Here is a 25,499-nt window from a genome sequence, read left to right as displayed (position 1 = left end):
TTATATTAAAACCAGAGATCATCTCCTACTGTTCCAAAACCAATGCCCTTTCTCTGAGCCATTGTGATAGCTTTTGTGTGTGAAATGTTTGGTCTCATGGCTGTAAATGCCTAAGAGCCACTGATGCAAACCCCCCAACCACACCTACTTGTTTTATCTGGCATCAAGGGTCAGGAGGAGCTCAAGTTCCAGGTTAAACAGAGAAGAGGAACCCAAGGGCAGCCAGCAGTGTGTTAGGGGAATCAAAACCTCCGAGAAGCTGGGCGTGGTGACTCACGCCTGTAATCCCAGCACTTTGGGAGGCCGAGTCGGGCAGATGACGAGGTCAGGAGATTGAGACCATCCTGGCTATGCTGAAACCCCGTCTCTACTAAAAATACAAAAAATAATTAGCCAGGCGTGGTGGCGGGCGCCTATAGTCCCAGCTACTAAGGAGGCTGAGGTGGGAGAATGGCATGAACCCAGAAGGTGGAGCTTGCAGTGAGCCAAGATTGCACTACTGCACTACAGCCTCAGAGACAGAGGGAGACTCCATTTCAAAAAAAAAAAAAACCACTTCTGAGAAAAATCTAGAGAGTCACTATCACTCATTACGTCTGGAACATTTCTTTTAATACGGTAATAAATATTTTAGAGCGTAATGTAAAATTCCCACAAAGTTTTGTAAATGTAAGACTTCAAAATACAAAAAATTTGCCAGGCATGGTGGCGGGCACCTATAGTCCCAGCTACTCAGGAGGCTGAGACAGGAGAATGGCATGAACCTGGGAGGCAGAGCTTGCAGTGAGCCGAGATGGCGCCACTGCACTCCAGCCTGGGCAACAGAGGGAGACTTCATCTCAAAAAAAAAAAAAAAAAAAAAAGACTTTAGAGCTATTTCATCTGACATGTCATTGCTTGAGCTCCTGCCCACATGTTCCTCTTTCATCCTTCTCTGCTACTAAAAACACTTCAGTCAACAAGTTTTCAATGCTCTGTTCTGCTACACCCCAAACCACAGCCAAGTAAGACAAGGTCTCATAGACTGACAGTCCTATGCTTTGTATTTAGGGAAAATCAACTATCTGGTTGAGATGGAAGTTCCCAGAACCTATAAAAATGTCAAGCGTCAAAGGCTGAGGTTGAGTCTCTCTCACTTTGGTAAAGCCCTAAGTGGAAGTCTGAAGTCAGCAGACTAGGGTGGGATTCAGTGTTGGTCATGTTCCTTACACATGCTGTCACTAATCCTCTGAGTGAACCTGGCCACGTGGGCAATGGACAGGTTGGTCACTCAAGTCCACATTTCCATGGATACTGTCTGAAAACACAGTAAGATAAACTCCTCTGGCTGGCTTCTCATTGCTAAGCACCTGGTAATCCTGACCATCCACCTTTCAGTCCTTACCAAGGAAGCAGAATGACATGGAAGCAAAATCACATAATCCAGAGCCCAGAGGCCCGAGATCAACTCATGGCTCCACCATTGGCTCAATGTGTCTGCGTTTCTGCACATGTAAAACAGAAACAATACCTGACCACCTACGCGGTTGTTGTAAGGACCAAACTAAATAGACAGAAGCACTATGTAAAACCCGAGATGCTACCAATAATTCTATCATTCTTTCTCCTCTGCTCACTGATTCAGCATCCCCCAACATTCTAGTCCTCTGATGGATGAGGCGAAAATACATCTTTGAGTTTCCACTTTTTCTTACCGCCCTCGTGCCATCTCATAGAAATTCATTCAACATTTCATGAGCACTGATAGCAAACTCTTTGCCTTCATGTTCTGGACACACGGTTTAAATGTCACTGTAACTTGGTATTTAACCCTCTAAAAAGTATCTAAATACCTCAACATGAACTTTTTCATTAAAAGATTTAAATCTATAAATCCAGCTGAGCTGTGGTGAATAAGGGAAGCAGTGCTCCTTTATTGTCCACACATTTGCCAAAATTTCTGTGGCAAAGAGCTCATCCTGGACCTCACGTCTTGATCAGAGATGACCAATCCTTGGGTGAAAGATGCAAACACGGGCTCTTTACTTCAACCCCTAAGTGCTTGGAATAAGATTTCTATACAGAGATGACATCCCAGCCACCCCAGTGATGGGGTTCAGGATGTGCTACCCTACAATATGGCATGTTGGCATTTGAGAAAATGACAGAGGCAGGAAGGTCACTCTCACCTTCCTCCCACCTTTCTCCCTTAAACAAGTCATACAACCTGGGAAAGATTTCCTGACCCTCCTCTAAACCAGGTCATAAGACCTTCACGTGAAAGGATAAAGAAAATGTGGTACATTAACACAGTGAAATACTATTCAGTCTTTAAAAAGAAGGAAATCCTGTCATCTGTGACAACATGGATGAGCCAGGAGGACTTTATGTTAAGTGAAATAAGCCAGGCACAGAAAGAGAAATACAGCTGACAAAGACCTATCCAATTAGAAAGGAGACCAGTATTACAGGCCAGAAACTGCCCTGAGCTGAAAGTCAAAGAACCTTGGATCTAGTACTGAATCTTCTCTAGTTAGCAAGTTTCTTCCCTTAGTCTGTGACCTCAGCTTGAAATTATGAAGTTGAATTCTATGATTTCTAAATTCCTTTTGAGTTCTAAGATCCTATTATAAACAGCATTGTTTTTCCACTCCAAAACAAAACTAGATAAGAGACTATCCATTGGCAGAGAGTAATTCCTGATAAGTTTAATATATTCTGTTGAGAGATATCTCCCTTTCCTGTTAATGGAGGGAAAAAATTCAAACAATGAAGTGATTCAGGAAATGTTTACCAGAGCAAGATGAACTAGATTCTTAGGTGGGCAGCTGTGAAATGAAACAGAAACATTTTAAGTGCCTTATTACTCTAGCAGAAGGAAGAAAACTATTCTGTCCTTTTAAAGCCTTGACCCAGGAGAAATTATCAGCAATTAAAAGTTACTGTTTTCCAAAAAGGAAAGAAAAAAGCTATCTCCTACCAAAACATAAAAATTCTAAGAAGGTTATGTTTCCAGTTACTAGGATAATAAACCTCATTTTTACTCCTTCTTTCTCATCTTTTAAATGTATTTCCAAATCTCCTTAAAGTCAAGCAACATTTCTCCCTACAAACTCATTAAGTTGGTTGTTATTTTTGGAATTAATGAATATTGTCCTATGATTATACAAAACCAGAATCTCGCCCTCTAGGATTCTTCTTCATTAACATGCATAGCCCTGTCTTTTCAGGAGGTGAATGGCCATTATCACCAAAACAAGTAAAAGGAATATTGAAACTGAAGTATCTGTTTTCAGATGCTATGTCTCATGCATACTGGTACACTCAGTGCAACTTATCAAAGGCTCAGAAGAGAATTCTTTCTTGAATGCTGCCACCAAATGGGTTGTAAAAGTTTTCATTATTTGGGGTTCCTGGGGAAGCAGTTTTATGGGTAAATGTGAAAGGAAAAAATGCTGTAAGGCCCAACATCTTCAACCGCCTTAAACTTTCTGTTATGAACAGAATGTTTATGTCCCTCCCGAAGGTCATGTGTTGAAGCCCTAACCCATAATGCAATGGTATAAGATGGTGAGGCCTTTGGGAGGTAAGAAGGCTTAGATGAGGTCATGAGGATGCAGCCCCCATGTTGGGATTTCTCTTCTTATAATAGGAAGAGACACCAGAATTTCTCTCTGCCATGTGAGGACACAGTAAAATGCAGGCAATGCAAGCCAGGGAGAGGGCTCTCACCAGAACCCAGAACCTGAATATGGTGGCACTCTGCTCTCAGACTTCCCAGCCTCTGAAACTGTAAGAAATAAGTACTTGTTATTTAAGCCACACAGTCTGTGCTTCTGTTATAAGCAGCCCAAGCCGATGAAGACATTTTTCTCTTCTTATCTGTAAAATAATGGATTTGCACAGAATGATTTGAGATTTTCTGGGAGCTTCAACAGTCTGTAATAATAAATAGAACAGTTACCATAGAATTAGAGTAAGAGAATTTCAAGTTAATCACTGGCTCACACAGACAAGAGATGCCAAGTGACATGCTGAGAAGGCATATGTAAGAAATCAGAGTTAAGTGATTGCTGATGAATCCTAAAAGCAGAAGCCACCATAAGTCAGTACGCAGGAAGAGAGGCTTGATGGAACCACTGTTTGAGTCAGATGATTCAAGTGTGTATGGGAGTTGGAGTGGCTGTAGGAAGGTTCTCAAGGAGGGCATGCTAGGTCTAACATTATATGTGTCTTATGCAGATAACTTTCATCTGCATTTCACACACCTGAACACTGATGAAATAAAGAAAGGCTGTAATACCAAAAAGGTTTCCAAGGGAACCAACTCTAAGAACTTTGCAAACTTTTTGAAGTGCTGAATGTCTTTTCAGTACCTGCTTGCTGCTCTGTATTTGTTTATTAGGGCTGGGTGGCTTAACAACAGAAATTTATTTCTCACAGTTCTGAACGCTAGTAAGTCCAAGATCAAGATTTTGGCCAGTTTAGTTCCTGGTTAGGGCCTGATTCCTGGCTTGCAGGAACTGGCCTTCTTACTGTGTCCTCACATGGTGCAGAGAGAGAAGAAAATAACTCTAGTGTCTTTTCTCATAAGGGTGCTAATCTCATTGGACCAGGACCCCACCCTCCTGACCTCACTTAACCCTAATTGCTTCCTAAAAGCCCCATCTCCTAACATCACATTGAGGGTTAAGGCTTCAAAACATCTGAATTTGGGGTACGGGGAACATTCAGGCCGTAATATTTCCCACCTGGGCTCCCAAAATTCATGTCCATCTTGAATGCAAAGGTGGTGGGGCTCTCACAAAAAGCCTTGGGACTGCCCCAGAGCCAAGGGCGTGATACTGCTACCTTAATGGGGTCAGAAGGCAGAGTACTGAACCAAAGAAGATTATTCTCAAGCCTTAGCATCTAATCAAATTTTCTTTGCTAGGTTTCGGACTTGCTTGGAACATGTCATCTCTTTTTTTCTTTCTGATTTCTCCCTTTTAGAATGAGAATATCTATATAACCTATGCCTGCATCATCAATGGATTTTGAATGTGCATAATTTGTCTGGTTTCACAGGTTCACAGGCTCACATATGGAGAGGAATTTTGCTTGCAGATGAATCGTACCTTGCGTATCACCCATACCTAATTTAGATGATATTTAGATGAGACTTTGGAGTTAAATCTGGAATGAGTTCTTCTCTGTGAGAGCCCAGTCTCCTGGCTCTCTGGAAAGGCCCACCCTGTGTGATTCTCTAAGGGAGAACAAAGTCATGGGCAGAGGCACCCTGGCCTGCAAAAACTAGAAAGGCAACCCCACCCTTTGAAACAGAGGAGGAACCAGCCCTGCCCCCTGGACCTGTGGCAGCAGTGGCAGCTCTGATGGTCTCCAAATTGCCTTTGCGATTAGTCTTCCCTTTTCTTGAAAAATAAAGCATGTTCACAGCCAAATGGCCCTATCATCCTATCCTGTCCTGACAACGTAAGCCCAACATCCTCCTTTTTTTTTCTTGCTTTTCTAATAATTTTATTTTTTAATTTTTTTTCTAATTTTGTTACTTTAATTTCCCACAGCACCTTGGCGCTAGCCCAATATCCTTCTTTCAGTCACTCCTGTTTATTTCTGCCCCCTTTAGTCCCACCTGGCAACATTTCTATTGTTATAATCCCATCTCTATTCCTGGCTTCGGTTGAGATAGCTGATTAAATCCTTCATTCACATCCATACTATCTCCTTATCAAACAGTGTTCAGACACACCCTTAGTGTTCTCTTCAGAATAATCTTTCTCATTCTTTGCAAAATGGATAGCCTGAGAATTTTCCAAACCTTCAAGTTCTGGTTCCTTTTTGCATAGGAATTCCTTCTTAAATTCATTTCTTTCTTCTCCATTTCACTAGAAGCAGTCAGGAAGAACCAAGGTACTCCGATACTTTGCTTAGACATTTCCTCAGCTAAATATCAACTTCACTTCTTGCACTGGAACACAAACACAGTGCAATCTGGTGCTTTGTCACTTTACAATAAAATAGCAGTTTCCTCCAGTTTCTAATAACCTGTTTCTCATTTCCTTCTGAGAACTCACCAGAACCGCTTTTAATGTCCATATTTCTACCAACATTCCATTCATGATGACTTATGTATTCTCTACAAAGATGGTGGTTTTCTCTCCAGCTCTCCCCTTTTCTTTCCAAGCCCTCACCAAAATTGCCTTTAACATCCATATTTCTAGCATGCACCTCAAAACTCTTCCATCCTCAACCCATTATCCAGTTCCAAAGCCACTTCCACATTTTTAGATATTTGCTTACAGCAGCAAAGAGCCTTGGTACCAAAGTAAAATACTCCTAACAAAATACCAGTCTAGGTGTCTTAGACAACAGAAATTTACTTCCCATAGTTTGTAGGCTGAGAAGTCCAAGATCAAGGTGCTGGTTGATTTGATTCCTGGTGAGAAAACACATCCTGATTTTTCAGGCAGCCATCATGCCTTCTTGCTGTATCCTCTGTTGGGGTTCAGAAAGAAAATCCTCCAACTATGGCTCTTTGGCATGCTGAGCGCTTTGAACAAATGAAATTTAAAAGCCTCACAACCAAAGTTTCTCTCTGATCTTCTCCTGATCCAGCCCACCAACACTTCTTTCCTTTTTGAAATGCAAGGAGGTTCATGTACCTGACCAAGGGAAGATTTTCCAAAAGGATTACAATTGTCTTGATCCACCTCTTTAGGAATCTCATCAAACAACCAGGGAAGATTAATCACTGCAGAAGATAATAAAAGTCAACACCACACCCAGACTGGCTATCATCTATTCCTTCTGGAGGCTGCTCCAAAACAACTTTTATTACATGAGAGGCTTCATCTGAATAATAACACAAACTTTGTTTACAGTTTAGCTCCACCCCTCACCTTCCCAGAGGAACTTTGTCCTAAGCTGTTGTCTGTTCTTTGGATTCATTTATTTCATTTATCTCCCCTAAAAATCATGTACTCTTTCTCTAAAATTACCTACATCCCCCACCTCCTTCTCCCCTACAGAGTATTTAAACTTTAGCCTTCTGGTTCTTCTTTGAGTTTCCTATTTTGTGTGGCTCCTGTGTGCTTGCACACTAACAAACATGTTTGCCTTTTCTCTTGTTAATGTGTCTATTATCAGTTTGTTTTACAGAATCAAATTATTAAATCTTCACAGGGTGGAAAGCTCCTTCTGCCCGTACACCTAAATGTTGAAGAGACACAGAGCAAAATCTCTGTTGTCTCTTTTTATAAGGGCACTAATTCCACTGGACCACGGCCTCATCTCCATGACTTCATCTAACCTATTTACCTCCTAAAGGCCCCACTTTCAAATATCATCACACTGAGAATTAGCATTTTAACATATACATTTTAAGAGACACAAACTTTTATTCCATAATATGCATCTCTACACTCACAAACTTAAAGCTAAATAAGCCATTTATACATTAATGCCAATATCTATGAGTTTGATCAAATGATAGCAACCAAATAAGCTATTTCTGATACATATTTCTGTTATATTATAGACTAGAGCAGAGAATAACAAGAATTACCTGTTGCAAACATTTGTAAAATATAAGAAGACTGGATCTCGCTTATAATGGGACAGAGAGGATTAACATAAGAATGTCGCCTTTCTGTCCGACATCTCAGCAAGTCTGTGGTGTCTGTTGCTGCTCTCCGAGCTTCACACTGCCGCCCAAGGACGACAAGAAGAAGAAGGACGCCGGGAAGTCGGCCAAGAAAGACAAAGACCCAGTGAACAAATCCGGGGGCAAGGCCAAAAAGAAGAAGTGGTCCAAAGGCAAAGTTCGGGACAAGCTCAATAACTTAGTCTTGTTTGACAGAGCTACCTACAACAAACTCTGTAAGGAAGTTCCCAACTATAAACTTATAACCCCAGCTGTGGTCTCTGAGAGACTGAAGATTCGAGGCTCCCTGGCCAGGGCAGCCCTTCAGGAGCTCCTTAGTAAAGGACTTATCAAACTGGCTTCAAAGCACAGAGCTCAAGTAATTTACACCAGAAATACCAAGGGCGGAGATGATGCTCCAGCTGCTGGTGAAGATGCATGAACAGGTCTAACCAACTGTACATTTGGAAAAATAAAACTTTATGAAATCAAAAAAAAAAAAAGAATGTCAGCAACTTTCCCTCTCTCATTTGTGTGAAAGGGAACTCTGCTTTCACTCCTTAAGTTTTTCTACTCCCTTGCACTTCAAAGATGCTTTTGCCCTTGCCAAATTGGGGTTTTAACAATGCAGAATGAGTAGGAGAGGAGGAGGGGTAGAAAGGAAGTAAGTAGGTAAGGACATACTCTGAGACTGGATCTAGTCTGAGCTTCATTCTAGTTACATTTGTTTTACATTACCTTATTCTCAAGTGGTTTTAAGGCAGCTAGAAGACTGGTAGCCAAGATAGTGGCCATCAAGAACTAAGAACGGTTGGAGATTTTACCTTACTTGCAAGCTCCCAAGTTAGCATGCTATGGATTCTGGTAGAAGGCATGAGACAGAGGGCTTTATTATTCATTGCATAGAAAGTAACATGAGTATCTGCATATTTGCATCAGTTCTGCTCCAGCATCCCAAGGGAGCTACATGGGCAGGCCCAGATGGATGCCTGAATGCTCAACGGTTGTGTTATAGGAGAGGAACTCTGAACATAGGAAACTAAATCTTTTATAGCGGTCAGTAAGCATGTCTGTCCTTTACTCTGGAGACAGACATTGTCTCTGTCTTCCAAGACTGTTTGCTATCCCAGTATCTTTGAAAGGAGAGTCCCTAAGAAGAACATTTAGAGCCTCACTTGCAAGACACGAGAAACGTGAGATGCCCATGAGGAATTACCTCCTAACAATAGCCATGAAGGTGGAAAGCAGAGAGTTCAGACAATAGCTGCTCACAAGAGCAAAAGAAAGACAAAGACTCACTCCTGCTCAATATCACTAACCATCAAAAGAACGCAAATCAAAACCACAGTGCGATATCACCTCATACCTGTTACAATGGCTATGATCTAAAAAAAATAAAAAATAAAATATAACAAGTATTGGTGAGGATGTGGAGAAAAGGGAAGTCTGGTACACTGTTGGTGGCAATGTAAATGTGTATAATCTTTGTGAAAAGCAGTATGGAGGTTTCTCAAAATATTGGACTTGGCAGTTAAAAAATTTAAAAATAGAACCAGTGTATGATCCAGAAATCCAACTTCTGGGTATTTATCCAAAGGCAATGAAAGCAGGATCTGAATGAGATCCCTGCACTCCATGTATAATGCTCCCATTGCAGCATTATTCATAATAGCCAAGTTATGGATAAATGTCCATTGACAGATGAATGGATAAAGAAAATGTGACATAAACATACATGAAATATTATTCAGTCTTAAAAAAGAAGGAAATCCTGCCATTTTGCACAACTGGATGGACTTGGAGGACGTTATGATAAGTAAAATAAGCCAGAGAGAAAAAGATACTCATTCCACTGGACCAGGGCCCCATCTTCATGGCATCATCTAACCTATTTACCTCCCAAAGGCCCCACCTCCAAATACCATCACATTGAGAATTGGGGTTTTAACACATAAATTTTAAGAGAGACACAAACTTTTATTCCATAATATGCTTCTCTACACTCACAAACTTAAAGCTAAATTTGAGATCTCGCTTCGAGGTGGAATCTGAAAGAGTTCAAACTCATAGAAGCAAAGAGTAGAATGGCAGTTCCAGGAGGTAGGGCAAGGGGAAAATGAGGAAGTGGCAGTTAAAGGATACAAAGTTTCAGTTACACAAGATAAATAAGTTCTGGAGACTATACAGCATGGTGCCTATAACTAACAATACTACACTGTACCCTTAAAAGTTGCTAAAAGGGTAGATCTTAGGTATGTTATCTCTAATAATAACAAAAGAGGCAGAAGGAAATTTGGAGAGGTGAGGAATGTTTTTGGCCTTGATGGTGATGATGGTTACACAGGTGTCTACTTTTCTCCAAACTTGTCAAGTTGTATTTGTTAAATATGTACAGCTTTCTATGCGTCAATCATACATGTCAATCAATAAAGTGGTTTTTAAAAAGACTCATTTATTCATGAGCTAATCTTGTGGAACATGAACTAATGCAGGAAAATCCCACCATCACGTGCAATGTGCTAATGATTTACCACTAAGTGACTCCCAATACTTTCCTCTTCCTTGCCAAAGTTTTAATCCTGTTGGAAATGAGAGGAACATGTTTATTAAGGATTAGCAGCTGTTTCTCCCAAATGTAAGGGAAGAAACAGCAGCTAGCGGTGGAGTTAGTCAGAATGGCAGAGAGGTTACCACTACACTTCTTGTTTGGAAATAGAATGTATTAGTCAGAATCTGCTAGGCTCTGTTGCAGTAACAAAGAATTCCCAAGATCTCAATGATTTAACACAATTAAAACTTTTTTTTCACTCCTGCACATAGAGTTCAATGTACATGTTCATAGTTGGCCAGCTTTCCTCCATGCAGTGACTCAGAGCACAAGCCATTTTTCTCTTGTAGCTCTGCCTTCTCTAGCCAAAGGCCTCAAAGATGACTCTAGACAGAGACAAATAGGATTGTGAATAGGAGATTTATTATGGGCCAGTCCCAGAAAAGATACATTATCACTTCCACCCACATCCCAGTGACCAAAACTAGACACATGCTCCTTCCATCTCACTGTCTCTGTCACACAGGGTCAGCCTAACCACCCTGAGTCCTCAGTTTTTGGGGTATCTGACAGTCCCCCAATTTAGTGTTTTCAGTGTTTTCTCCATAAATCCTAGGGCCCTGTGCAGCATAATTTTGCCACTGTATTAATTCAAATAAACACAGTCAGGCAATGAACATGTACTTAATTCCCCAATCAATCCTTTCTCAGTCTTTATGAAATACCAAAGGGGAGATGGATTCTTCGTTTTCACAATGCATCCTCTAAATATTTTCTTTATTCCTGTCCCTCCTAATATCTTCCACACAGAGAGAAAACACTCCCCAAAACTCTCCTAGTCTCAACACTCCCTCCAAAAAACCCCCTGCCATAGAGCCTCATGGCTGTTCTGCCTTTCTTCTTCCCCACTTCAGCTGTGTATTATATTAATAGATTAACTTGGCCTCCCTCAGTTCATTAGCATTTTCTCTGCATCATACACTGCCTAGATTCTCCCCATGAAGAGCCTACGGGCTGACCCAGTGAGAAAGAATCTTTTCCTCAAAGAAATCGTCAGGCGTGGTAGATTGCAAATACTCCCACAGTCATAATTTACTGTAAATGCCAAACATATTTAAGGCAGTAGAAGCCAGCTTGCCTCCTGAAGGGTTATGAACTTGGAAAGACCGGGGGGGTTAAAAGTCTAATTTCACTGAAAATCCACTTATGTTTGTTAGTCTTGCTTTTCTCTGTACCCACAGTTCTTGGCACAGAGAGAGAGTTCTCCATTGCCTGTGGAATCAAGGCACATGGTTTAGTTGTTGAAACAAATTTAACAGCAGCACTGTCATGGAACTTTTACACAGGAAGAAATGTAACTAACGAGTCACTTGATTCCCTCAATATCCAAATTAGCCATGAATTTCTCAGAGAAGAAACTCTCCTAGCACCTCCCAGAAATTATCCCAAATTGGGGTTTCAGTAGACAATGCTTTTTACAGCCACTAAAGGTAAACCAATCGTAAGGGACGTTTATTTACATTATGGAATATTTGAAGCACCTTCTTTCTTCTGGTTAGCTCAGTGCCACCTATTTGTCAAGGTCCTAAGGAGTTCCCATCACCTCTAGGAAAAGTTGTTCAAGCCCAGTCTGCTCTCCCCTTACCCAACATTCAGCATGTACATCCTTCTCTCGCAGATCATCAAGGAGATGGAAGCCTCCATCAGAGCAGAATGACCAAGCAGGGTCCAAACCTACACTCCTCCCCGCCCAAGACCAAAGGCTTTTTGTCTCTTCATCAGCACGTGTATCATCATACACATTTCTGTGCGTAGACCATCCCAATCCACTGCTGGTGGTTGAAAATGAAATACATATACACACACGTTTAAATAATCAGCAAAGAATTTTACCATACCCACCACTTCACTTTGCATGAGAACCTTCCAAGTCCAACAGAATCATCAGTTTCTTTGGCTGGTTTTATTGTTTTTGGTTTTGTGTTTTTTGTGTTTTTTGTTTTTTTGGAGAAATCCCAAAGTAAATAACAGAGTCAAAGAGAAAGAGCAAGATTTTTGTTGTTATTGTTGTTGTATTATGGTCACTCAAATACTTCATATCTTGGTCTTGGCCCACAGTTTATGCTATACATGTAGGGTTTGTCTGAAATCTCAGAGTTCTTTGCAATGGGATAGGATGAGGAATGCCCGATCTATCGCATTTATGTTGGGATACAAGTAAAGCATGAGCGGCCTTGTCAACCCAGACGCCAGCTACTGTTGCACACATTGTGCAGTATTCACAGAATGGTAAAGCAGAATGGAAACGTAAAATTCATTCAAGAGATCAAGGACATCAACATTCTTCACTATTTGGAAGTGGCTCGTTCATGAGATTACTCTTTCCAACTTCACATTGCTTAGTCATGACCCTACCCATGGATAGAACCATTGGTGACACTCAAAAGATCTGACAATGCAAATGGCATGGCATGGACACTGACTGGTCAGAACGGATGCTGTTCCACTCTAGTGGCTGGAACAAAGCCAAGGAAGCTAATTGCTGTGCAAGGTGTTTTACTTATTATGTGCTGAGTAGAGGGATGTCAGGAGTACCCCCAGAAGCAAGGCTCTGATGGTTAAGTCAGCAGCAGGAAGATGGGGGCACTCAGGGGCAGCGGCTATTTACCAAGAGACACAGGAATATTACACACCAGGTACAGATGTGCTGATGCTCAGCAGTTGATTACAAGCCTTGGAAATAGCTCTTTCCTAAGCACAGAAACAAGACTTCTCAGCAGTAAAGTTTTTATTTACTCTAAGTCATAATTCCTGCTTCTGTCACTAACATCACTCTCCAAAGAAAAGCATCATAAAGGCCTCATCCTTAACCTGAGTCCATGCCTAGGGGAAACAATAACTCCACCTCCAGCTCTCTGTGTTAGGGCAAAGTCCCTTCTTCAAATATGTAAGATAAAGATGCTAAATCCCTCTAGCCACAATTTTTTTTTTTTTTTTTTTGAGACAGAGTCTCGCTCTGCCACCTAGGGTGGAGTGCAGTGGCAGGATCTCAGCTCACTGCAAGCTCCGCCTCCTGGGTCCACGCCATTCTCTTGCCTCAGCCTCCTGAGTAGCTGGGAATACAGGTGCCCGCCATCACGCCTCGTTAATTTTTTTGTATTTCTAGTAGGGACGGGGTTTCACCATGTTAGCCAGGATGGTCTCAATCTTCTGACCTCACGATCCGCCTGCCCTGGCCTCCCAAAGTGCAGGGATTACAGGCGTGAACCACTGCGCCTGGCTGCTAGCCACAATTTCAATGTGATATTCACAATTATAAAGATGTAGGAACCTGAAAAGTCTAAAAACAGAACTGTTTGTTCCTGTCTACCTCCACCCCCTCCCTCACCAAATCCATTCTCCGCCCTCCCTCACCCATCTCAGTAAGTGACACTACCAAGGATCCAGTTGCTCAAGCCAAAAACCCAGGAGTCATCCTGATGACATCCTTGCATACTCCTGGGCCATCTACCAGTACATCCAATCAACTCTACCTTCAGAACGTATATCAAATCTAATTAATTTGATCAATCCCCTTCATTTTTATGCTAGTCCAAGTCACCATGACAGGTCACCTGGACATTCCAAGACATCTTGACTGGTCTTCCTGCCTCCATCATTACCACATGCTATCTGTCCAACAGTCAGAGCTTTCTTTTTTAAAAAAACCATCGAATCACTTCTCCATGCCAATCATGACTCTTTTTGGCCTCCCCTAACACTTAAAATCCAAACTCCTACTTCCCAACCATGCTGCCTATCACTCCCTCTCTTGCTGAAGTCCAAACACAATGCCTTCCTGTTCTTCCTCAAACCCACCAAGCCCATTTCCACCTCAGGCTGTCTCCCCAGCCTAGAATGCCCAGTCACTTCCTGGTACATTGTTCTCTGGGTCTTCATATAGTTTATACCATCTCTTAATCCAGTCTCCCCTCCATTGTCACCCTTCAGAGAAGTACTCCTGGCAAAATTAGGCCCTCCAGTTCCCAGGTCTCCGTAGCCTCCACTCTCTAATCTCTTTTTCTGCTTTATTCATAGTACTTAGCTAACCCAAAAGCATCCTGCATGTCTATTTACTGTTAAATCACAGTAGAGGCACCATAAGAGCAGGGCCTTTGAATTGTTCTCTTCCAAGTCCCTGAGGCCTAGAATAGGATGTAGCCCACAGAAAGCTCTCAGATATTTGAAGGACTAATTGATTTTTTTTTTTTTTTAACCCACTAAGGCATGGTTGCTTTCTGAAAATCTTCTCTCATAGCACACAATCTCTTGACACTACTTTGCCTTTGTGATTCTTAAAGGATCATTTCATTGTTGAATTAGTATCTTAAAATGCTTTCTCCATGCTACTGAAGCAGGCAAGAAACAAGTGATCTCATAAAGGTAAACTACTTAAGGAGTACAAGTGCTTCCCATGATAGATTTCTAGAATTTCAGATCTAAGGTTTTAGTGATGATCCATTGCTACGGTCTCATTTTACAGTAGCTCTCCAGGGTTTGGTGCTGTGCTGTCTAATACGGTATCCAGTAGTTACGTGCAGCTACTGTGCACTTAAAATGTGGATAGTGAATGAATGTAAGGTATCTCACTGAAAATTTTCATTGTTGATTATATGCTGAATTACATTTGGATATATGTAAATAATATACTTAATAAGACATATTAACAATAATTTTACCTATTTCATTTTACTTTATTCAAATATGGCTATTGGGAAGTTTAAAATTACATGTGTGGCTCACACTTACATCTCACATTCTATTCCCAGTGGATAGCCCTGGTTGGGAGAGATGACATGACTTGTACAAAGTTTCACTGAACTATACGGGAAGACACAAGAGCACATACCAGACCCTTGCCTCCACTCAGACATCAACCCAGCCAAGGATTCCTATAATGAGCTTTTTTGTTGTTGTTTGTTTTGAGACAGAGTTTCGCTCTTTTTGCCCAGACTGGAATGCAATGGAGTAATCTCGGCTCACTTCAACCTCTACCTCCTGGGTTCAAGCAGATTCTCCTGCCTCAGCCTCCTGAATAGCTGGGATTACAGGTGTGCGCCACCACACCCAGCTAATTTTGTATTTGCAGTATAGACAAGGTTTCACCATGTTGGCCAGGCTGGTCTCAAACTCCTGACCTCAAGTGATCCACCTGCCTCGGCCTCCCAAAGTGCTGGGATTACAGGTGTGAGCCACCATGCCCCACCTAATGAGTTCTTTACCAAGGGCAGCAAAGGGGAACAGTAAGAGCAAGAAATACTTGGAACTCAGCTCCACATGTAGTACTGTGTGACATGGGGTGGCTCATTTCATCTTTCTTTAGCTCAGTTTCCTCATCAGTAAAATGGAGAAAGTATAGTGCATACCACAACAACTTGTAAGGATGAAATGAACTGAAACCCTCAGAATGGTGTCTGGCATACAGTCAGCACTACATAATGTTATTGCTATTATTACTATTAAATGTTCATATATTTTAGAGTACACTGAATCTAGATTTTTAGCTAGTGACAATGTGTCAGTCCATGAGTCATTTTTATGCTACTAGATAATTCTGCAATTAGAAGCACCAGTCAGACTACCAATTCATTTCTGTCCCTGACAAACCTGTTTTAATACACTGAGATTACTGCACATGTAAAGCCTCTTGTTACATAAAAATTCAAACACAGTTAGAGAACAAAGAAATATAAAGAAATCTATTTTTACCATTTGTAACCAAGTCAAGCAGCAACTAGATATTATTTCCTGAGTTACACTGGAGGCACACTACGTGCACATGCACACACACACAGTCTGTCTGCCTTGAATGATCAAGGTAACTAAGCCTTCCACTATGGTTGAAGAGTTACCACAGAAACTCAGGGCTGGAAGAATTTAGAGATTGCCAAATCCTGCCTTTTCACTTTACTGATGAGGAGCTTCTGTGACTTTGTGACTTGTTGAAGGTCACCATGCGCATTAGAAGCCATACTGGGATTTATACCAAAGATTTCTGGCAAGTCATCCACAAGGCTTTAGACAACATCCAGCTTTTCCAGGTGACTGAAAGTTTAAAAGTATTAAAGAGAAAAGCAATTCATCAAACAGATGATGCAGCAAGTATAATAAGGAATGCTTAGAATTCCGGATAAAATACAAATTAGGAACAATATTTGTAATTAGAGCTCTAGCAAATATCATAATATAATTAATATATTCTTTAAGTTTTCCTAACCCTCCTAATAATTAAAAACAAATCCGTTGCTGGGCATGGTGGTTCACGCTTGTAATCCCAGCACGTTGGGAGGCTGAGGCGGGTGGATCACGAGGTCAGGAGTTCAAGACCAGCCTGGCCAGCATGGTGAACTCCTGTCTCTACTAAAAATACAAAAATTAACTGGGCATGGTGGTGCGCACCTGCAGTCCCAGCTACTCCGGAGGCTGAGACAGGAGAATTTGCTTGAACCCAGGAGGTGGAGATTGCAGTGAGCTGAGATTGCGCCACTGCACTCCAGCCTGGGCAACAGAGGGAGACTCTGTCTAAAAAAAAAAAAAAAAAATCCCTTTCTGTTTGGCCAACATGATTCTCCTTAAATACAATTTTTAAAAATGACTATTTTTTTTTTTTTTTTTGAGACAGGGTCTCACTCCCATCACCCAGGCTGGAGTGCAGTGGCACGATCTCAGCTCACTGCAATCACCATCTTCCAGGCTGAAGTGACTCTCCCACCTCAGCTTCCCATGTAGCTGGGACCACAGGAGCATGCCACCATGTTCAGCCAATTTTTATACTTTTTGTAGAGACGGAGTTTTGCCATGTTGACCAGGCTGGTCTCAAACTCCTGGACTCAAGCAATCTGCCTGCCTCAGCCTCCCAATGTGCTGTGATTACAGGTGTGAGCCACTGCGCACAGCAAAGATTACTTTAAACAGAAATTTTGGATGCTCAAAATAAACACTTTAAACAAATGAAGTTAATTTTCTTGGATGATAAATTTTTGGTCATTCTCTGGTTTGCACCAAGATACAATTACATTGTAGACAGAACTGGTTTAGTTAGCCTAATGGCAAATTCAAATTGCCTTTTAAGTGCTAATTTCAAATTATCTGGTGGTGTGTATGGGTAAGTGTGCGTGCAAGCGCGTGCACACACACACACACAGAATAAATTGGCTTCACCAGACCATGCCTAATTGATAGACACTATGTTTAGTGTTCAATCTTATCCTGGTTGGCTTACGTAAAACAAATTAAAGCCTCTTTCTCATTTCCTCCACCTGCCCTGCCCGCTAATATGGACACAAATTAAATTATTAGGCAAGAGAGAGACTTCATCGTTACCCTAAATGAATGGCAATTTGAAGATGGTTAGGGGAAGCTCAAGCAGTTTTTGGACACAGGAGCTACCTGTAGACCATCTGCAATTCCATATAAACAAAAAAAAAAGCAGAGAGATATTAAAAGGGATGATATCATTGACTTTTAGGCATTTTAGAACAAAGCAGCAGCATTTAAACACAAATACTTGCTTTGAAGGCTGCCAGCCTGTGGAGTTTTTGATAGGCCTATTGTGTATGACTAGTGCTTTATATTTCATTTGCTCTATTTCATATTGCTCGTTAATTCATTTTCTTTTTATTAAGACAGGGTCTCACTCTGTTGCCCAGGCTAGAGTGCAATGGTGTGATCATAGCTCATTGCAACCTTGAATCCCTTGCCTCAAGCAATTCTCCCACCTCAGCATCCCAAAGTTCTGGGATTACAGGCATGAGCCACTACACCAGGCCTAATTAATTCTTAAATAGCTTAAATGTTTAAAAGAAAGAGAAGAAACATGTGTAAACAATATTAGACTGATGAGTTTGAATACAGAATATGCAAATCAGAATATGAACAAGCATTAAGAAATGACCTCATGTGCACACAGTCTTTGAAAGTAACAACAACAACAAAAAAGAAATGACCTCATATCTCTTACCTCTTGAAACCAAGATCTAATTTTTCTCTTCTTCAAATTTAAGGAACAGCAAAAGAACAAGAAATATTGGTTGTGAGGCAGCTAAAAGAACTTAGAAAGTGTAGAACCCCTTCAACACAAGTTGGACAACAAAGAAACTAGTTGCCATTGTAGATGGGTGTGGGTACAGAATGGAATCATTAAATTAGATGATTAAAAACATTTTTTTCGGCCGGGCATGGTGGCTCATGCCTGTAATCCCAGCACTTTGGGAGGCCGAGGCGGGCGGATCACAGGGTCAGGAGATGGAGATCATCCTGGCTAAAACGGTGAAACCCCATCTCTACTAAAAATACAAAAACACTGACACCCGTAATCCCAGCACTTTGGGAGGCTGAGGCAGGCAGATCACAAGGTCAGGAGATTGAGACCATCCTAGCTAACATGGTGAAACCCCATCTCTACAAAAAAAAAAAAAAAAGAGAGAAAAGAGAAAAAAAGAAAAATTAGCCGGGCATTGTGGTGGGCGCCTGTAGTCCCAGCTACTTGAGAGGCTGAGGCAGGAGAATGGCATGAACCCGGGAGGCAGAGCTTGTAGCCTGTAGTGAGCCAAGATAGCACCACTGCACTCCAGCCTGGGCAACAGAGTGAGACTCCATCTCAAAAAAAAAAAAAAAAAAGAATTGTTTCAGTTTCAGGTGGCGCACAGGTGGCTCATGACTGTAATCCCAGCACTTTGGAAGGCCAAGATGAGTGGATCACCTGAGGTCAGGATTTTAAGGCCAACTTGGCCAACAAGGTGCAAGCCCGACTCTACTAAAAATATAAAAATTAGCCAGTGTGGTGGTGCGCGCCTGTAGTTCCAGCTACTCAGGAGGCTGAGGGCAGAAGAATCGCTTGAACTGGGGAGGCAGAGGTTGCAGTGAACCAAGACAGCACCACTGCACTCCAGCACGGGAAAAAGAGTGAGACACTGTCTCAAAAAAGAAAAAAAAGAAAAAAATTGAAATGGTAAAAACTGGAATAAAAAAAATAAGTGATGCTTTGGGCTGTAAGAAAATGTATGAACTTGAAGAATCATCCTAACTCTTGGGCTGAGATTGTAAATCTCTTCCTAATTGGGTTGAATTTTGCAAGCCCCATAAAGGAGAAGCAATAAGAATAAGTAAATCAAACACATATTAATAATACTCTCGCAGTGGCTGCTAAGATGGCCGAATAGGAACAGTTCCAGTCTGCAGTTCCCAGTAAGATCAATGCAGAAGGCAGGTGATTTCTGCATTTCAAACTGAGGTCCCTGGCTCATCTCATTGGGACTGGTTAGAGTGGGTGCAGCCCACGGAGGGTGAGCCAAAGCAGGGTGGGGCATTGCCTCACCTGGGAAGTGCAAGTTGTTGGGGAACTCCCTCCCCTAGCCAAGGGAAGCCGTGAGGGACTGTGCCATGAGGAAGGGTGTATTCCAGCCCCGATACTACACTTTTCCCATGGTCTTCAGAACCCACAGACCAGGAGATTCCCTCGGGTGCCTACAGGACCAGGAGATTCCCTCGGGTGCCTACAGCACCAGGGCCAAGGGTTTGAAGCACAAAACTGGGCAGCTGTTTGGGCAGACACTGAGCTAAATGCAGGAGTTTTTTTTCATACCTCAGTGGCGCCTGGAATGCCAACGAGACAGAAGCGTTCACTCCTCTGGAAAGGGGGCTAAAGCCAGGGAGCCAAGTGGTCTAACTCAGAGGATCCCACCCCCACAGAGCCCAGCAAGCTAAGATCCACTGGCTTGAAATTCTCACTGCCAGCACAGCAGTCTGAGGTTGATCTGCCACACTCAAGCTTGGAGCGGGGGAGGGGCGTCCACCATTACTGAGGTTTGAGTAGAGACTTCCCCTCACAGTGTAAACAAAGCAGCCAAGGAAGTTCCAGTGGGGCAGAGCCCACCACTGTGCTGCAAAGCCGCTGTGGCCAGACTGCCTCTCTAGATTCCTCCTCTCTGGACAGGGCATCTCTGAAAGAAAGGCAGCAGCCCCAGTCAGGGGCTTATAGGTAAAACTCCCAATTCCCTGGGACAGAGCACCTGGGGGAAGGGGCAGCTGTGGGTGCAGCTTCAGCAAACTTAAACGTTCCTGCCTGCCAGCTCTGAAGAGGGCAGCGGATCTCCCAGCACAGTGCTCAAGCTCTGCTAAGCGACAGACTGCCTCAAGTGGGTCCCTGACCCCCATGCCTCTTGACTGGGAGACACCTCCCAGCAGGGGTTGACAGACACCTCATACAGGAGAGCTCCAGCTGGCATCTGGTGGGTGCCCCTCTGGGAAGAAGCTTCCAGAGGAAGGAACAAGCTGCAATCTTTGATGTTCTGCAGCCTCAGCTGGTGACACCCAGGCAGGGTCTGGAGTGGACCTCCAGCAAACTCCAGCAGAGGGACCTGACTGTTAGAAGGAAAACTAACACACAGAAAGGAATAGCATGTCCACTCAGCGACCCCATCCAAAGGTCACCAACATCAAAGACCAAAGGTATATAAATTCATGAAGATGAGGAAAAACCAGCACAAAATGGCTGAAAATTCCAAAAACCAGAATGCCTCTTCTCCTCCAAAAGATCACAACTCCTTGCCAGCAAGGGAACAAAATTGGATGGATGAATTTGACAAATTGACAGAAGTAGGCTTCAGAAGGTGGGTAATAACAAACTCCTCTGAGCTAAAAGAACATGTTCTAACCCAATGCAAGGAAGCTAAGAACTTTGAAAAAAAGGTTAGATGAATTGCTAACCAGAATAAACAGTTTAGAGAAGAACATAAATGACCTGATGGAGCTGAGAAACACAGCACGAGAACTTCGTGCAGCACACACAAGTATCAATAGGTGAATCAATCAAGCAGAAGAAAGGATATCAGAGATTGAAGATCAACTTAACGAAATAAAGCATGAAGACAAGATTAGAGAAAAAATAATGAAAACGAATGAACAAAGCCTCCAAGAAATACGGGACTACATGAAAAGACCAAACCTCATTTGATTGGTGTACCTAAAAGTGACGGGGAGAATGGAACTAAATTGGAAAACACTCTTCAGGATATTATCCAGGAGAATTTCCCCAACCTAGCAAGAGAGGCCAACATTCAAATTCAGGAAATACAGAGAACACCACAAAGATACTCCTGAGGAGGAGCAACCCCAAGACACACAATTGACAGATTCACCAAGGTTGAAATGAAGAAAATAAATGTTAAGGGCAGCCAGAAAGTTCGGGTTACCCACAAAGGGAAGCCCATCAGACTAACAGTGACTCTCTCTGCAGAAAGCCTACAAGCCAGAAGACAGTGGAGACCAATATTCAACATTCTTAAAGAATTTTAAACTCAGAATTTCATATCCAGCCAAACTAAGCTTCATAAGTGAAGGAGAAATAAAATCCTTTACAGACAAGCAAATGCTGATTTTGTCACCGCCAGGCCTGCCTTAGAAGAGCTCCTGAAGGAAGCACTAAATACAGAAAGGAAAAACCAGTACCAACCACTGCAAAAACATACCAAATTGTAAAGACCATCGACACTATGAAGAAACTGCACCAACTAATGAGCAAAATAACCAGATAGCATCATAATAACAGGATCAAATTCACACATAACAATATTAACCTTAAATGTAAACTGGCTAAATGTCCCAATTAAAAGACACAGACTGGCCAATTGGATAAAGAGCCAAGACCCATCGGTGTGCTGTATTCAGGAGACCCATCTCATGTGTGAAAACACACATAGGCTCAAAATAAAGGGATGGAGGAATATTTACCCAGTAAATGGAAAGCAAAAAAATAGCAGGGGTTGCAATCCTAGTCTCTGATAAAACAGACCTTAAACCAACAAAGATCAAAAGAGACAAATAAGGGCATTACATAATGATAAAGGGATCACTGCAAAAAGAAGAGCTAACTATCCTAAATATATATGCACCCAATACAGGAGCACCAGATTCATAAAGCAAGTTCTTAGAGACCTATAAAGAGCCTTAGACTCCCACACAATAATAGTGGGAGACTTTAACACCCCACTGTCAATATTAGATCAATGAGACAGAAAATTAACAATGATATGCAGGACTTGAACTCAGCTCTGGACAAAGCAGACCTAATAGATATCTACCAAACCCTCCACCCCAAATCAACAGAATATACATTCTTCTCAGCACTACATTGCATTTAGTTTAAAACCGACCACCTAATTGGAAGTAAAACACTCCTCAGCAAATGCAAAAGAACTGAAATCATAACAAACAGTCTCTCAGATCACAGTGCAATTAAATTAGAACTCAGGATTAAGAAATTCATTCAAAATCACACAACTACATGGAAACTGAACAACCTGCTCCTGAGACTACTAGGTAAATAACAAAATTAAAGCAGAAATAAGTAAGTTATTTGAAAGCAATGAGAACACACACACAATGTACCAGAATCTCTGTGGCACAGCTAACGCAGTGTTTAGAGGTAAATTTATGGCACTAAATGCCCACAGGAGAAAGTGGGAAAGATCTAAAATTGACACCCTAACATCACGATGAAAAGAACTAGAGAAGCAAGAGCAAACAAACTCAAAAGTGAGAAGACAAGAAACAACTAAGATCAGAGCAGAACTAAAAGAGATAGAGACATGAACAACCCTTCAAAAAAAAAAAATCAATGAATCCAGGAGCTGGTTTTTTGAAAAGATGAACAAAATAGACTGCTATCCAGACTAATAAAGAAGAAAAGAGAAGAATCAAATAGACACAATAAAAAATGATAAAGGGGATATCACCACTGATCCCACAGAAATACAAACTACCATCAGAGAATACTACAAACACCTTTACACAAATAAACTAGAAAATCTAGAAGAAATTTCTGGACACATACACCCTCTCAAGACTAAACCAGAAAAATTTGAATCCCTGAATAGACTAATAACAGGTTCTGAAATTGAGGCAGTAATTAATAGCCTACCAACTAAAAAAAAAAGGCCAAGACCAGATGGATTCACAGCCAAATTCTACCAAAGGTACAAAAAGGAGCTGGTACCATTCCTTCTGAAACTATTCCAAAAAACAGAAAAAGAGGGACTCCTCCCTAACTCATTTTATGAGGCCAGAATCATCCTGATACCAAAACCTGGCAGAGACACAACACAAAAAGAGAATTTTAGGTCAATATCCCTGATGAACATCGATGCAAACATCCTCAATAAAATACTGGCAAATCGAATCCAGCAGCACATCAAAAAGCTTATCCACCATGATCCAAGTTGGCTTCACCCCAGGATGCAAGGCTGGTTCAACGTATGCAAATTAATAAATGTAATCCATCACATAAACAGAACCAAAGACAAAAACCACATGATTATCTCAATAGATGCAGAAAAGGCCTTCAATAAAACTCAACACCCCTTCATGCTAAAAACTCTCAATAAGCTAGGTATTGATGGAACGTATCTCAAAATAATAAGAGCTATTTATGACAAACCCACAGCCAATATCATACTGAATGGGCAAAAGCTGGAAGGATTCCTTTTAAAAACCAGCACAAGACAAGGATGCCCTCTCTCACCACTCCTATTCAACATCGTATTGGAAATTCTGGCCAGAGCCATCAGGCAAGAGAAAGAAATAAAGGGTATTCAAATAGGAAGAGAGGAAGTCAAATTGTCCCTGTTTGCAGATGACATGATTATATATTTAGAAAACCCCAATGCCTCAGCCCAAAATCTCCTTAAGCTGATCAGCAACTTCGGCAAAGTCTCAGGATACAAAATCAATGTGCAAAAATCACAAGCATTCCTATATACCAGTAATAGACAAACAGAAAACCAAATCATGAGTGAACTCCCATTCATAATTGCTACAAAGAGAATAAAATACCTAGGAATACAACTTATAAGGCATGTGAAGGACCTCTTCCAGGAGAACTACAAACCACTGCTCAAGGGAGTAAGAGAGGACAAACAAATGGAAAGACATTCCATGCTCATGGATAGGAAGAACCAAAGACTTGGAACCAACCCAAATGTCCATCCAAGATAGACTGGATTAAGAAAATGTGGCACATACACACCATGGAATACTATGCAGCCATAAAAAAGGATGAGTTCATGTTCTTTGTAGGGACATGGATGAAGCTGGAAACCATCATTCTAAGCAAACTGTCCCAAGGACAGAAAACCAAACACAGCATGTTCTCACTCACAGGTGGGAATTGAACAATGAGAACACTTGGACACAGGGTGGGGAACATCACACACTGGGGCCTGTAGTGGGGTGAGGGGATGGGGGAGGGAGAGCATTAGGAGAAATACCTAATGTAAATGACGAGTTAATGGGTGCAGCACACCGACATGGCACATGTATACATATGTAACAAGCCTGCACATTGTGTACCTGTACCCTAGAACTTAAAGTATAATTTTAAAAAAAGAACCAATATTGTGAAAATGGCCATATTGCTCAAAGTAATTTATAGATTCAATTTATCCCCATCAAGCTACCATTGACTTTCTTCACACAATTAGAAAAAACTACTTTAAATTTCATATGGAAGCAAAAAAGAGCCCGTATAGCCAAGACAATCCTAAGCAAAAAGAACAAAGCTGGAGGCATCACACTACCTGACTTCAAACTGTACTACAAGGCTACAATAACCAAAACAGCATGATACTGGTACCAAAACAGATATATAAATCAATGGAACAGAACAGAGGCCTCAGGAATAACATTGCACATCCACAAGCATCTGATCTTTGACCAACCTGACAAAAACAAGCAATAGGATAAGAATTCCCTATTTATAAATGGTGTTGGGAAAACTGGCTAGCCATATGCAGAAAACTGAAACTGGACCCCTTCCTTGCACCTTATACAAAAATTAACTCAAGATGGATTAAAGACTTAAACGTAAGATCTAAAATCATAAAAACCCTAGAAGAAAACCTAGGCAATACCATGTAGGACACAGACATGGGCAAAGACTTCATGACTAAAGCACTAAAAGCAGTGGCAACAAAAGTCAAAATTGACAAATGGGATCAAATTAAACGAAAGTGCTTCTGCACAACAAAAAACTATCATCAGAGTGAACAGGCAAGCTACAGAATGGGAGAGAATTTTTGCAATCTATCCATCTGACGAAGGGCTCATATCCAGAATCTATAAGGAATTTAAACACATTTACAAGAAAAAAACAACCCCATCAAAAAGTGGTCAAAGGATATGAACAGACACTTCAAGATATTTATGCAGCCAAGAAACACATGAAAAAAAGCTCATCATCACTAGTCATTAGAGAAATGCAAATCAAAACCACAATGAGCTACCATCTCACACCAG

General features: G+C 41.5%; 1 protein-coding gene and 2 long non-coding RNA genes across 3 annotated transcripts in view; 1 reads left to right on the top strand and 2 right to left on the bottom strand.

Annotated features, from left to right (window-relative positions):
* GNA14 (G protein subunit alpha 14) overlaps window positions 1–25,499 on the bottom strand; it is a 217,438-nt gene that overhangs the window by 172,738 nt on the left and 19,201 nt on the right. The window lies entirely within an intron of this gene.
* Window positions 4,845–25,499, bottom strand: part of LOC117098440 — a 33,835-nt gene continuing 13,180 nt past the window's right edge. The window contains exons 2-5 of the long non-coding RNA XR_004443404.1: window positions 22,193–22,196; window positions 18,935–19,049; window positions 17,972–17,976; window positions 4,845–4,855 (exon numbers count right to left, since the gene is read on the bottom strand). This is a non-coding gene — a long non-coding RNA (uncharacterized LOC117098440). The remainder of the gene's footprint in view (window positions 4,856–17,971; window positions 17,977–18,934; window positions 19,050–22,192; window positions 22,197–25,499) is intronic.
* On the top strand, window positions 7,681–25,424 carry LOC117098439. The gene is made up of 4 exons (XR_004443403.1): window positions 7,681–7,783; window positions 8,676–8,677; window positions 21,383–21,395; window positions 25,413–25,424. It is a non-coding gene; the product is annotated as an uncharacterized LOC117098439 (long non-coding RNA).

This window comes from Trachypithecus francoisi, unplaced genomic scaffold (assembly GCF_009764315.1).
Source record: "Trachypithecus francoisi isolate TF-2019V2 unplaced genomic scaffold, Tfra_2.0 Lachesis_group16, whole genome shotgun sequence".
NCBI lineage: Eukaryota > Metazoa > Chordata > Mammalia > Primates > Cercopithecidae > Trachypithecus > Trachypithecus francoisi.
This window is presented reverse-complemented; position numbering and strand designations above follow the sequence as displayed.